General features: G+C 37.2%; 1 long non-coding RNA gene and 3 other non-coding genes across 4 annotated transcripts; 3 read left to right on the forward strand and 1 right to left on the reverse strand.

Moving 5' to 3' along the window:
• Window positions 1-104: 104 nt before the first annotated feature.
• LOC141139557 (uncharacterized) lies at window positions 105-10,479 on the reverse strand. The gene is made up of 2 exons (XR_012243770.1): window positions 8,976-10,479; window positions 105-3,455 (listed from the first exon to the last, which is right to left on the reverse strand). It is a non-coding gene; the product is annotated as an uncharacterized lncRNA (long non-coding RNA).
• Window positions 10,480-10,970: 491 nt separating this feature from the next.
• On the forward strand, window positions 10,971-11,043 carry TRNAF-GAA (transfer RNA phenylalanine (anticodon GAA)). Its single transcript has one exon. It is a non-coding gene; the product is annotated as a tRNA-Phe (tRNA).
• A 671-nt stretch (window positions 11,044-11,714) lies between these two features.
• Window positions 11,715-11,787, forward strand: TRNAF-GAA (transfer RNA phenylalanine (anticodon GAA)). The gene has a single exon. It is a non-coding gene; the product is annotated as a tRNA-Phe (tRNA).
• Window positions 11,788-12,388: 601 nt separating this feature from the next.
• Window positions 12,389-12,461, forward strand: TRNAF-GAA (transfer RNA phenylalanine (anticodon GAA)). The gene has a single exon. It is a non-coding gene; the product is annotated as a tRNA-Phe (tRNA).
• Window positions 12,462-13,091: the final 630 nt, after the last annotated feature.

The following is a 13,091-nucleotide window of genomic DNA, read 5'->3' on the forward strand; positions in this document are numbered from 1 at the left end:
TTAGAGCAGATTAGTGAAATATATGGCTTAATATTGTATAAAAAGCCTTCAATAATGATGATTCTCGTGAGACGAATTTTGGAATTATTTCTGCTTGAGTCAGCTTAAATCAAAACCGTGTGTTTTATTGTACACACATAAACTTGGAAAATACTTACAAAAATAGTACATTCATATTCAGAATTAGTGTTGTTTCATATATGCAAAAAATGTTCAAATATAGTCCATTTGTTTCAAAGATCTGAAAAAGTCCTTAAAATCATTAGACATGTGCTTCCTTTGTCTTGGTGTTTTTAAGATGGCCGATTAACCTCTTGTGTCTTGGAAGTAATTCTGTGTGCCTAAAAGAGCTGTGTCTTGGGAGGAAGAGATGTGTGTAAAGAGTAGATGTGTCTGGCTTGGAGGCAGGAAATGTAACAGAGAGAGAAGACTGGATCCCTTGTGTCTATATGAACTTAGTCTTTCAAATTTGCGCCCAAACACAAATCCCTCCCATACACTCCCCTTTTCTCCGCCTTTCGAAAAGCGGGGGCTAACAAAGAGCAACATCTGTTTTTAACTGAACCAAACCTTTTAAACATGAAACCAGATATATGTGAGATAGACGTTCAGACCAAACATCAGACCTCTTAAAACATAAACGCATAAATCAAACAGAGTATCGGTTACATAGGAAGATTTTCAACCAAAACATATATTATTTACAAAATCCATCAAATTCTGACAGGATCTTGACCTGCATTTTCAGTCAATGAATGGCCATTTGGGTATCACTAGCTCAAAGTCCTATCATTCAAACAAATATGGAAAATGCATATTCTTTTCAATAAAGCCAATTAAAATTTAGATATTAAGAATATAACATTCCCCTCTGAAATATGAATAACAATCATATTTTCAAGGTTTTAAAATTCATTCATAGCATCCATGTCCCATTCATTCAGACTTTGATCCAATAACTCCAAATGTATTTCCATCACCAACCGAGTTTGCAATACCAAAACCCATCTTTCTCTTAAGCTTATTTTGCAATAAATCATCTCCTTTCTTGATTTCATTTCTAATTCGATAATATAATTTTTTCATTCTAAACATCAAACATAACTGGAATATAATGAATAACATAATAATAATAAAAAGAATAACTATAGGATGTGATAAAATATTTCCTGCTGCTGAGGTTATTGACATTTTTCCCCAAATTGATACACTATTACTAAATTTTTTCCACCAATTACTTCCTGAAAATTCTGACCATTGATGAGATATCTCTTGCAAATTACCTTGTTCATGTTTAAACAATATTTCTGCATTCTGAAGTTCCTTAGCCAAAGCTATCAATAAACCTTTATCCTTATGAATTACATTTGCCCATTCTTCCCAAGGAAATTCATCTATCTGAGATATATTATATTGTGTGGGAAGAGCACTTATATTTTTCATAAGCATATTTGTTAAATTTGTTCTAAACCCATTAATACTCATTGCTACAATGTCTCCTTCTGTACAATACAAGCCTTGATTTAGGTTTTCTGTATTTGTACAAGAAGAGAAAAAAGTTTTAACCCTTTCTGTATCTGACATGATCTGGAAGCAAACCTTCTTTTTATCTACACGAGTAATTAATTCAGAAATTGTTTCAACTTTTTCTATTCTTGCTGAACATAATGTATGATTATGATAACAAGAATGAAAAATACTTTTATCTTGATTAGGTAAACAGATAACTTTAGACTGAAATTGTAAACATGATGACAAATCTAATTGTTCTAATTCAGAATTTTCATTGTTAAATGCAAAATCTGTATACTGTAATTTATAATATAATAATTGTGTATTGCTGACGGGTAATCCCAAAACAGTGATTGGAACCGAAATTTGTTCTTGTCCTGCTATTGGAATCATAGAAGAACTATAACAAACATCCTGTTTATATCCTATCCATTTATTTACCCATAAATCTGTATGATTTATAGCATATACATATTCTCTGGGTAAATTCTGTAAAATGCCAAGAGGGGTTATTCCACTCTGAAATGCTTGTGCAATTATTTTAAAATTAGTGGAATATTCAGTCTGGATCTCTAAACATGCTCTGGCAATATGAGAATATTGTTCACTTAACATTAAATCAAGAGTAATATTTTGAAGATGTAAAATAGATGGACCCATTATATTAGCTGTTTTAATAACCATATTTTTTAAAATTTCATTTAAATTCCTCTGTATTTTAATCCGGTTACTACCCACTAAACCAGCTGTCTCAAGATCAGACTTTAAAGTATTAATGTCCATACTATTAGTAATACTCCCAATTGTGCCAATCCCTCCTAAAATACCTTCAACAATACCACGCTTATTTCTGTTATGATTTCTATTATTAATTCCAAATCATCTTTCAATACCCAATTCCATATTAACCAAATGTCCTTGACATTGTGGAAACCTTGTAGAAATTTTCCATTCTAAAACATTAAAGTTCCACAATATAATGACAAAATTTCCTTCTCTCAAAAGAGTTCTGGATTGGAAATGGTTAATCTGAAATGGATTTGCTGAGACACTTTTCTTACCAACCCATGGAGTTTTCCTAGGAGACCTTACAACAACACTTGCCTTCGCACATTTCATTGGATAATTTACTATTGATATGCAACATTCATATATACCAGTATCATTCAAAGATACTCTCATTTGTTGATAAACAAATGTATTATTGATCCAATTCACACTACCATAAATTCCTTTATGAATTATCATAGTAGAACTGTGAAGAAAACTTCCCAAAAATTCATTGTTCCTTTTCCAAGTTACCAATGAATCCTGAGGTACATATATTTTTGTTTTACATATCAAATGCAAACTATCATTATCTTCAAAAAATGTTCAAAGATTGTTACCTTTTACAAATACTGACCAAAAACTCCTTCCCAATATATTACATTCAAAAGTTCCGGGTTCTGTTGTTTAACCTATAAGATCCCAGCATTTTAACAAAATTTGTTTTGGATTCTATTTTAACGTTGACCTCAACATTATTACTATGAATTAAATATAATTCCATACAGCAATCATATCCCTGTCCTACAAATACATATCCATACAATTCTTCAGCTGTATTGTTATCAACGTATCTAGAATTATATTCTGTCATTTGTATTAAGATCAATGTCTTTATCACTTTTGTCATCTATATTGATATCAGTGTCTAGATCTCTTTTTGTCTCTGAATAATGTAATGACTTTGTTGTGTAATTCTTCAATCCTGTTAACCTCTGCATAGCTGGAACAGTTTGTGATATATTTTACCACAGATAAAATTGTCACTAGGGAAAAGATGAATCCTGTGATGATGATAAATCTTCTCTCTTTAACACTTTCTTTTGTTGAACTGTCATCTTTCTTCTTTTTTTGGAATCCATGATTCCTCCAGGTTAATGAAATATAATTCATTCCTAGGAAAAATAAAAGCAGCATCATTTATCTCAGAATATTACATTTGTTATACCCACATTTTTATTTATACATGCTTTTTCACTAAATTGAGAAATCCTTGAACTATTACCATTGTCCCTTGAACATCCAAAATGTCAAATGGACCTTCCCAATTACTTTGCCATGGTCCACTTCTCCTGAACCTTTAATTCTGCCTGTGACATGTATCTCACCATCTCTGGGTGTGACCTTACACATGGCAACTCTTTGATCACCATATTTCTTTCTGTATAAACTTGTGCTAACAGCATCTAATTTTTGATTTAAATAAATCTTTCCGTTCTTAATTATCAATCTTGATAAACCGTTTATCTTGAATAAAAGATAATTTTGGTTTTAATAATAAAATAACAAAATGTTACAAGAATCAGATATGTGTGTGTGGATATAACAGCAATTCTCATACTGTATATGTGTCTTGTGTATACTGGAGTGAATGTCTGTTGCAACATCTACTGGAGTGCATGTCTGTCAAAAAACTCTGTTACAGGCATTCTACTCCTAAAAAAACAAACCCCCTCCTTTCTTATTCAGAAAGGTTCTTTTTTGTCTTGTAGTCCCACAGATGCAGACTCTCAATGAGTAGTCCCCCCCTCCTTTTTAAAAAGGTGGGTGTTACATCACTCTCAAATTCCTAAGGGTCGGGCTATGTGCTCTGTGAGTAACCATTTAACTTATACAATACAAGTTTCTTTAAACTTCTAAAACAAATACTACATATCAGTATATATACAAATTGTCTTTTAATAATCTCCTAAACAGGGAATATTGTAAAATAAAGAAATTATGATCTTTTAACTCAAACTTAAAAATGTGTGGAAGGACCATTTTTTATACAAGTAACTGCATGTAACACCATTCTGTTCAAATTGTCCTGTATCATCTATAACCAAAACACTGTTATGCAAAAGGAGCACAAAATACCAAAAAGAAATATCATTTTCTGAATGACATTCAATACCTTTAAATAACATCCTAATATCCCTTCTCAAATCACAAGCATTGCACTAACAATCCTTGCTGTATATTGCCAACCAAACGTTCATTGTGAAACACAAGTGACAAAATAATTCTTCCTGTCATTAAATCAAATAAAGAATACTCTGTAACTGACAAAACTGTACCTGCAAACTGTGAATGATATGATACATGAAATCTCTGTCCTATTCCCAAGATTTTACACATTACCTGCATGATTTTACCTATAAAATGGAATCCTCTATCACTACTGAGATTTGCTAGTATACCTCAAACTAGAAAAACATGATTAATCCATCCATATCCTGTCAGTAATTAAAATATCTTTGTACACAGATTAGACAATATTTAATTACTCTGTCTACTGTCTTTACCAATTTGTCCCAATAGAATTTCTCTTTAAGAATTTCAAGCAATTTTTGCTTACCAAAGTGATCTAAACTGTCATAATTAAATTTAGTGAATTCCACCTGTAGGTGTTGTGGTACATTAAAATATAGAAAATCCATCTAAGTCATGATATTAGATCTAGTTATCATTAACAAAAATATAGATCTTATACCATCCGATGAGGAAGAAAAGATTGATTTATCACCTTTTAAACCTCTGAAAACGAAGGAAAATCTTATATTTGTTTTTTCCACAACATAATTTTGACCATATTCAGGTTAAAATCACTAATTCTCCATACAAATCTGCATCCTTTGCTAATTGAGTACAAAGCTGTTAATTACCCCCTTATCAGATGAACTAAACCTCTCAATGTTCCATCTGGACAAAACATGAAAAATTAAAATCATAATAATCATAACTGGGAAAAATTAATAAAAATTAATAATCCAAAGAATTAGCCTTGAAAATACTAAAAATATATCAAATAAAAACCAAATCGCTGAACCTCAAATCATAACCTTATTATCCATAGCAAAAAATCAATAACCAGAAAATCCTTACCATCCATGCAGTTCATTTAAGGACTGCTAACATTGTTTTTCACAGTGTTATATGATACATAGTGATACCTTTCCTGTCTTAATGGACTATTTGCAGTTTGCAATCTTTGCATTTGGGTCTTAAAAGGGAAATTAGTTTGATTATTATGGCCTCTATACCTCAAATTACTACACCAACGCACAGAATACACTTCATAGCGCCTTGGCATCGTTTTCGGATAATACAACCTCTTTTGTATATCGCTATTATTACCAATCACACAAAACCTAGCTATGTGACCCGCTCTTTTGCAAACTAAACATTTAAGAGTTGTTTTTTTTCATATACCTTTCTTTGAGTATATGGCGATGAAAATTCACATTTCTGTTGAATATTACTATTATTCAAATCAACAGACTTCACGCTTTCATTGTCTGAGGAAACATTAACCTCCTCAAATGACCCCACTGAGTCAAATCCAGAATCAGCATCATTATCCCTCGCCTCTGACTTTGTCACGTGTTCATAAGCTAAACACTGAGCATGTGCAGAAGACTGAGCTTGCAATAATTGCGTTTTAAGCAAACTTATAACATTCTCACTTAAAAATCCTGGCCAAGATTCTCGCTGCTAGATTGGTTAAAGTATTACCCTCCCTTATCAACATAGATCAGACTGGGTTTATGCCTGGAAAATCCACAGACATAAATTTGAGACGAGTGTTGACACATTTGCAGCTTCCTCCAACCTCCTCCCAGACTAGGGTCTTGGTGGCCTTGGATGTGGAGAAGGCTTTTAACACAGTCATTTGGGATTACATGCATATAGTACTACAAGCCTTCGGATTCGGCCCCACCTTCTGTAAATGGATCACCATTCTATACAAATCCCCGACAGCACAAATTAAACTAGGGGGCATGCTCTCAGAACAGTTCCAGATACAACGGGGAACTAGGCAGGGGTGCCCACTTTCCCCTTTCTTGTTCGCCCTGGTGATGGAACCACTAGCCACTGCCATCTGTAACGCTAATGCTGTGGTAGGCATACGAGTGGGCTCCATAGTTGAAAAATTAGCTTTATACGCCGATGACTTGGTGCTTTTTCTTAACGACCCTGGGCCCTCCCTTCGAGAAGCTCTTAATATTTTTTCTCGTTTTACAATTTTATCGGGACTGAAAGTCAACTGGGAAAAATCCCAACTCCTGCCTATCGACTCAGCGGCTGGGCAGGCGGCGGACCCCTCATTGCCCCTGTCCTGGGCCTCGAAGATCCGTTACCTGGGGATCAACATCACCCCCAAGGTGACGGATTTTATTGCCTTGAACCTTACTCCCCTTTTATCAAACCTCAAATCTAAACTAAGAGCTTGGGATAATTTGCCCCTATCTCTTCTAGGTAGAATAAACCTATTCAAAATGAAGTGCCTCCCTATTTTTCTATACATCATCAGACACACTCCAGTATGGATACCCAAAAAATTCTTTACACAATTAGATGCCATCCTCTCTTCCTTCCTATGGAGGTCTGGATCCCCCAGGTTTAACAGGTCTATCCTCCGTAGACCCTGGACGGAGGGGGGCCTGGCCTGTCCAGACCTCCAAAAATATTTCTTTGCAGCCCTACTTGTCCACGCGCATAATTGGGTAATCTCTGATGATACAAACGCCTCGGTGGTGCTGGAGGCAGCATCGCTGGGGTCCTTTGAATCACTGAGAAATGCACTATACAGAGGCCCCAGAGCGCCAGCGACTCTCACACACTCTATGACTTCAGTGATAAAGGTGTGGCAATTGCAAGTTTGTAAACATAAAACAGAACCAAACAGATGGTCCCCGGATACCCCCTTGTGGCTCAACCCGCTCCTCGCTGAGTTTCACACTATACCTGACCCGAGCTTATGGGCAACAAGGGGCATTAGGATACTCAACCATATATATAAAGACGGGGCTATCCTTCCCTTTGACACTCTCAAACAAAACCATGACTTACCCAATTGTTACTTCTTTAGATATCTACAGCTTAGACATGCCTTCTCTTCCCAATTCGAATCTCAACCACCATTACTCTTTCACTCCACTTTAGAATCCCTCCTCCGGAATGATGAGCTGGTAAAACCCCTATCCACCATATATAAGGCACTATTATCATCAATGCATTTTGGGCTTGAAACTCTCCAAGAAAAATGGAGGGCTGACTTCCCTGAACTAGATACAGAGGACTGGGAGGATATGTGGGAATACCCTTTTCTTCAATTAGTGGCAGTGAGGGACCGTTTAATTCAATTCCGAATTCTACACCGGGTGTATTTAACGCCGCAACGGCTAAACAAAATTTATCCTGGGGCCTATCCTAGCTGTTGGAAATGTGGTAGCCTGGAGGCCGGTCTCTGTCATATGTTGTGGTCCTGTCCCAAAGTGCACTCTTTCTGGGTAGAGGTGACGCAATTTATAACCTCACTGTTAACAATCCCAATCCCGCTGACTGTACCGGTCTGCTTGCTTGGCCTGGTGGGCTCGTTGGCGCACCGCACAGCAACTAAGACCCTCATAGGACTTCTACTCTTTTACGCCCGTAAAGCAATAACACTAAAATGGAAAAAACCTGATGCGCCCTCTCTGACCTCTTGGAAAGCCCTGGTCAATTCTACAATACCATTATATAAAGTTGCATACCATTCTCGTGGGTGTACTGCTAAGTTTGACAAAATATAGAAACTATGGCTTGACTCTACCTCCACTAATGCCGCTCAAGAATAGACGGTATATCTGACATCCATTAACTCCCCCCTCTGTGCTAACACTTGCTAAGTCCCTTGTGACACCCCTATAGTTGAACTTTTAATGTCCTAGGCCTAGTACCAGAATCCCCTCTTGGGAAACCTCACCTTCATCGAAGACGAGTTGCACATTCTCCTTCCACAATCTATCCAATTGGAGTGGTTGAGCAGTGATATCTAGTTTTTGTTTTGTCTTTTAGTTTTGTTCTGTATTTTATCTGTTTTTCTGTCGATAACAGCACTGTTTTAGGCAGATAACCTGTTGTTAGGTACCGATTTACATGGTACCTTTTGAGCCGGGGAATGCCCCAAGGTTCTGTTTTCGTAAATCTATTAAAAATCAATAAAGAGAATTAAAAAAAAAAAAAAAAACTTATAACATTCTCTTGTTCAATTTCTTTCTGAGTTAAAAAAGCAATACAACTTTCTTTTTCTTTAACTGATTCCAATAATGCATTCATTTTATGTTCTAATGCATCTTTCTCAATCATTAATTGTTCAATATGTAAATTCTCCTGTGTTTGTGCAATTTCTGTTACACTTTGCCTTTGTTTTCCTGGTATATCAAAAACCATTGCATTGAAGACTGTAACTAATTTCAACACATTGCTTAATTTTCTCTTAGATTTAGCTAATGAAAATCTATTCTTCTCAATTTCTTTATTTGCCTGTAGGCATTGATTATACATTGATTGCCATAACTTAGTGTCTGAAATATAGCTGGCTAAACCTTCAAATTCTAACTTACTTCCTTCAGCTATAACATTTATAAATTCCATATTTTGGTACTCACCGAATATAAAACTTTTCCGTTTTCCGCTGGACTCTAATTAAACCGGCTGTCAAGACTTCTGATCCAAAATACTCTGGTCTTCACGCAATCAAACACGTCAATCGAACGATTCTTCTAGGTTCTTTCAATAATTGCAAAGTTTTCTGTTCATCACATTTCTCCCCTCTGTTCAACGGAAGAATGTGGCAAAAACTTCTGACGATTGAAACTGGCTGGCGTCCGCCAATGAAATATATGGCTTAATATTGTATAAAAAGCCTTCAATAATGATGATTCTCGTGAGACGAATTTTGGAATTATTTCTGCTTGAGTCAGCTTAAATCAAAACCGTGTGTTTTATTGTACACACATAAACTTGGAAAATACTTACAAAAATAGTACATTCATATTCAGAATTAGTGTTGTTTCATATATGCAAAAAATGTTCAAATATAGTTCATTTGTTTCAAAGATCTGAAAAAGTCCTTAAAATCATTAGACATGTGCTTCCTTTGTCTTGGTGTTTTTAAGATGGCCGATTAACCTCTTGTGTCTTGGAAGTAATTCTGTGTGCCTAAAAGAGCTGTGTCTTGGGAGGAAGAGATGTGTGTAAAGAGTAGATGTGTCTGGCTTGGAGGCAGGAAATGTAACAGAGAGAGAAGACTGGATCCCTTGTGTCTATATGAACTCAGTCTTTCAAATTCGCGCCCAAACACAAATCCCTCCCATACACTCCCCTTTTCTCCGCCTTTCGAAAAGCGGGGGCTAACAAAGAGCAACATCTGTTTTTAACTGAACCAAACCTTTTAAACATGAAACCAGATATATGTGAGATAGATGTTCAGACCAAACATCAGACCTCTTAAAACATAAACGCATAAATCAAACAGAGTATCGGTTACATAGGAAGATTTTCAACCAAAACATATATTATTTACAAAATCCATCAAATTCTGACAGGATCTTGACCTGCATTTTCAGTCAATGAATGGCCATTTGGGTATCACTAGCTCAAAGTCCTATCATTCAAACAAATATGGAAAATGCATATTCTTTTCAATAAAGCCAATTAAAATTTAGATATTAAGAATATAACAATTAGGGTCTCGGGGGCAGCTGAAACGCAATTGTGCAGCATCCCGCAGTTTATGCTTTTCTCAGTCAATGTGCAAGAACATGTCAGAAGATTGTACACTTATACTCATAGCGCTGCAGAACCTCAGGAAATAAAGTCCAGCATGTTGCATTTTTGCAGCCCTCACCTGCAATATACCAATGAAACTGGTGGGAACAAGACCTAGCCGGCTTTGAAAGATAGTAAAAGTCATGACAATGCCAAAGTTAGCCTTAGACAACTTGATGAAAGCAAGTAGAACTTTTTTGATGTGTAGTCCTTAGAAACTGAAAGTAAACAGCAGAGGAGAAACTGCAAATTATGCTGGAAATCCAGGAAGTTGTGGAAATAGACGGCCAGCAGACAGACAACAATCACAACATGAAAGGAGATTTTTGAACCGAGCTTATATTTGATTGTCAAAAATAACTATTGTTTTTACTGCGGGTACAATGCTGATGTTATAAAATAGAAGTGAATGCTGTGACTATAAATCTCCTTTAAGGGCTCTATGACGCCTTCGTGTCGATGCATGGTGCCACGTGACTTCTGGCCACACAAACTGCAGAGTGCCGAAATAGTTCAGTTGGGAGAGCGTTAGACTGAAAATCTAAAGGTCCCGGGTTTTGGCAAGCGTTGTAGTTTTAACAAAGATCCCACTACATGTGATTGTTTGTCCATCCTGTTAATCAGGCTAGTGCGTGTTTGATTCTTTTGCTTCCCATGTGCCTGTTGGTCATAACAGAGTGGTTGCTTAGTTTCACCTGGAACAAAGTCAAGGATCTTGCTGCCTGTTTTCTTTTCCGGCAACATGCAACGACATAAAAATTTCACTCATCAATAGCATCCCTGCACACCAGCACATGGTACCTCACAATTGTAGGCAACAGTTAGCACAACAGGCCGAAATAGCTCAGTTGGGAGAGCGTTAGACTGAAGATCTAAAGGTCCCTGGTTCGATCCCGGGTTTCGGCAACTGGACATGCTTGTTTTGGTGTACCGCTTCCTGACAAGAAAAGGAAGACAAAGGGGAAGGTTTAGAAAGTTGTTTAGAGCAGATTAGGGTCTCGGGGGCAGCTGAAACTCAATTGTGCAGCATCCCGCAGTTTATGCTTTTCTCAGTCAATGTGCAAGGACATGTCAAAAGATTGTACACCAATACTCATAGCGCTGCAGAACCTCAGGAAATAAAGTCCAGCATGTTGCATTTTTGAAGCCCTCACCTGCAATATACCAATGAAACCGGTGGGAACAAGACCTAGCCGGCTTTGAAAGATAGTAAAAGTCATGACAATCCCAAAGCTAGCCTTAGACAACTTGATGAAAGCAAGTAGAACTTTTTTGATGTGTAGTCCTTAGAAACTGAAAGTAAACAGCAGAGGAGAAACTGCAAATTATGCTGGAAATCCAGGAAGTTCTGGAAATAGACGGCCAGCAGACAGGCAACAATCACAACATGAAAGGAGATTTTTGAACCGAGCTTATATTTGATTGTCAAAAATAACTATTGTTTTTACTGCGGGTACAATGCTGATGTTATAAAATAGAAGTGAATGCTGTGACTATAAATCTCCTTTAAGGGCTCTATGATGCCTTCGTGTCGACGCATGGTGCCACGTGACTTCTGGCCACACAAACTGCAGTGTGCCAAAATAGCTCAGTTGGGAGAGCGTTAGACTGAAGATCTAAAGGTCCCTGGTTCGATCCCGGGTTTCGGCAAGCGTTGAAGTTTTAACAAAGATCCCACTACGTGTGATTGTTTGTCTATCCTGTTAATCAGGCTAGTGCGTGTTTGATTCTTTCGCTTCCCATGTGCCTGTGGGTCATAACAGAGTGGTTGTTTAGTTTCACCTGGAACAAAGTCAAGGATCTTGCTGCCTGTTTTCTTTTCCGGCAACATGCAACGACATAAAAATTTCACTCATCAATAGCATCCCTGCACACCAGCACATGGTACCTCACAATTGTAGGCAACAGTTAGCACAACAGGCCAAAATAGCTCAGTTGGGAGAGTGTTAGACTGAAGCTCTAAAGATCCCGGCTTTCGGCAAGCTTTGTAGTTTTAACAAAGATCCCACTACGTGTGATTGTTTGTCTATCCTGTTAATCAGGCTAGTGCGTGTTTGATTCTTTCGCTTCCCATGTGCCTGTTGGTCATAACAGAGTGGTTGCTTAGTTTCACCTGGAACAAAGTCAAGGATCTTGCTGCCTGTTTTCATTTCCGGCAACGTGCAACGACATAAAAATTTCACTCATCAATAGCATCCCTGCACACCAGCACATGGTACCTCACAATTGTAGGCAACAGTTAGCACAACAGGCCGAAATAGCTCAGTTGGGAGGGCGTTAGACTGAAGCTCTAAAGGTCCCTGGTTCGATCCCGGGTTTCGGCAACTGGACATGCTTGTTTTGGTGTACCGCTTCCTGACAAGAAAAGGAAGACAAAGGGGAAGGTTTAGAAAGTTGTTTAGAGCAGATTAGGGTCTCGGGGGCAGCTGAAACTCAATTGTGCAGCATCCCGCAGTTTATGCTTTTCTCAGTCAATGTGCAAGGACATGTCAAAAGATTGTACACCAATACTCATAGCGCTGCAGAACCTCAGGAAATAAAGTCCAGCATGTTGCATTTTTGAAGCCCTCACCTGCAATATACCAATGAAACCGGTGGGAGCAAGACCTAGCCGACTTTGAAAGATAGTAAAAGTCATGACAATCTCAAAGCTAGCCTTAGACAACTTGATGAAAGCAAGTAGAACTTTTTTGATGTGTAGTCCTTAGAAACTGAAAGTAAACAGCAGAGGAGAAACTGCAAATTATGCTGGAAATCCAGGAAGTTCTGGAAATAGACGGCCAGCAGACAGGCAACAATCACAACATGAAAGGAGATTTTTGAACCAAACTTATATTTGATTGTCAAAAATAACTATTGTTTTTACTGCGGGTACAATGCTGATGTGATAAAATAGAAGTGAATGCTGTGACTATAAATCTCCTTTAAGGGCTCTATGATGCCTTCGTGTCGAC

Source organism: Aquarana catesbeiana, linkage group LG04 (genome assembly GCF_042186555.1).
Source record: "Aquarana catesbeiana isolate 2022-GZ linkage group LG04, ASM4218655v1, whole genome shotgun sequence".
Lineage (NCBI taxonomy): Eukaryota > Metazoa > Chordata > Amphibia > Anura > Ranidae > Aquarana > Aquarana catesbeiana.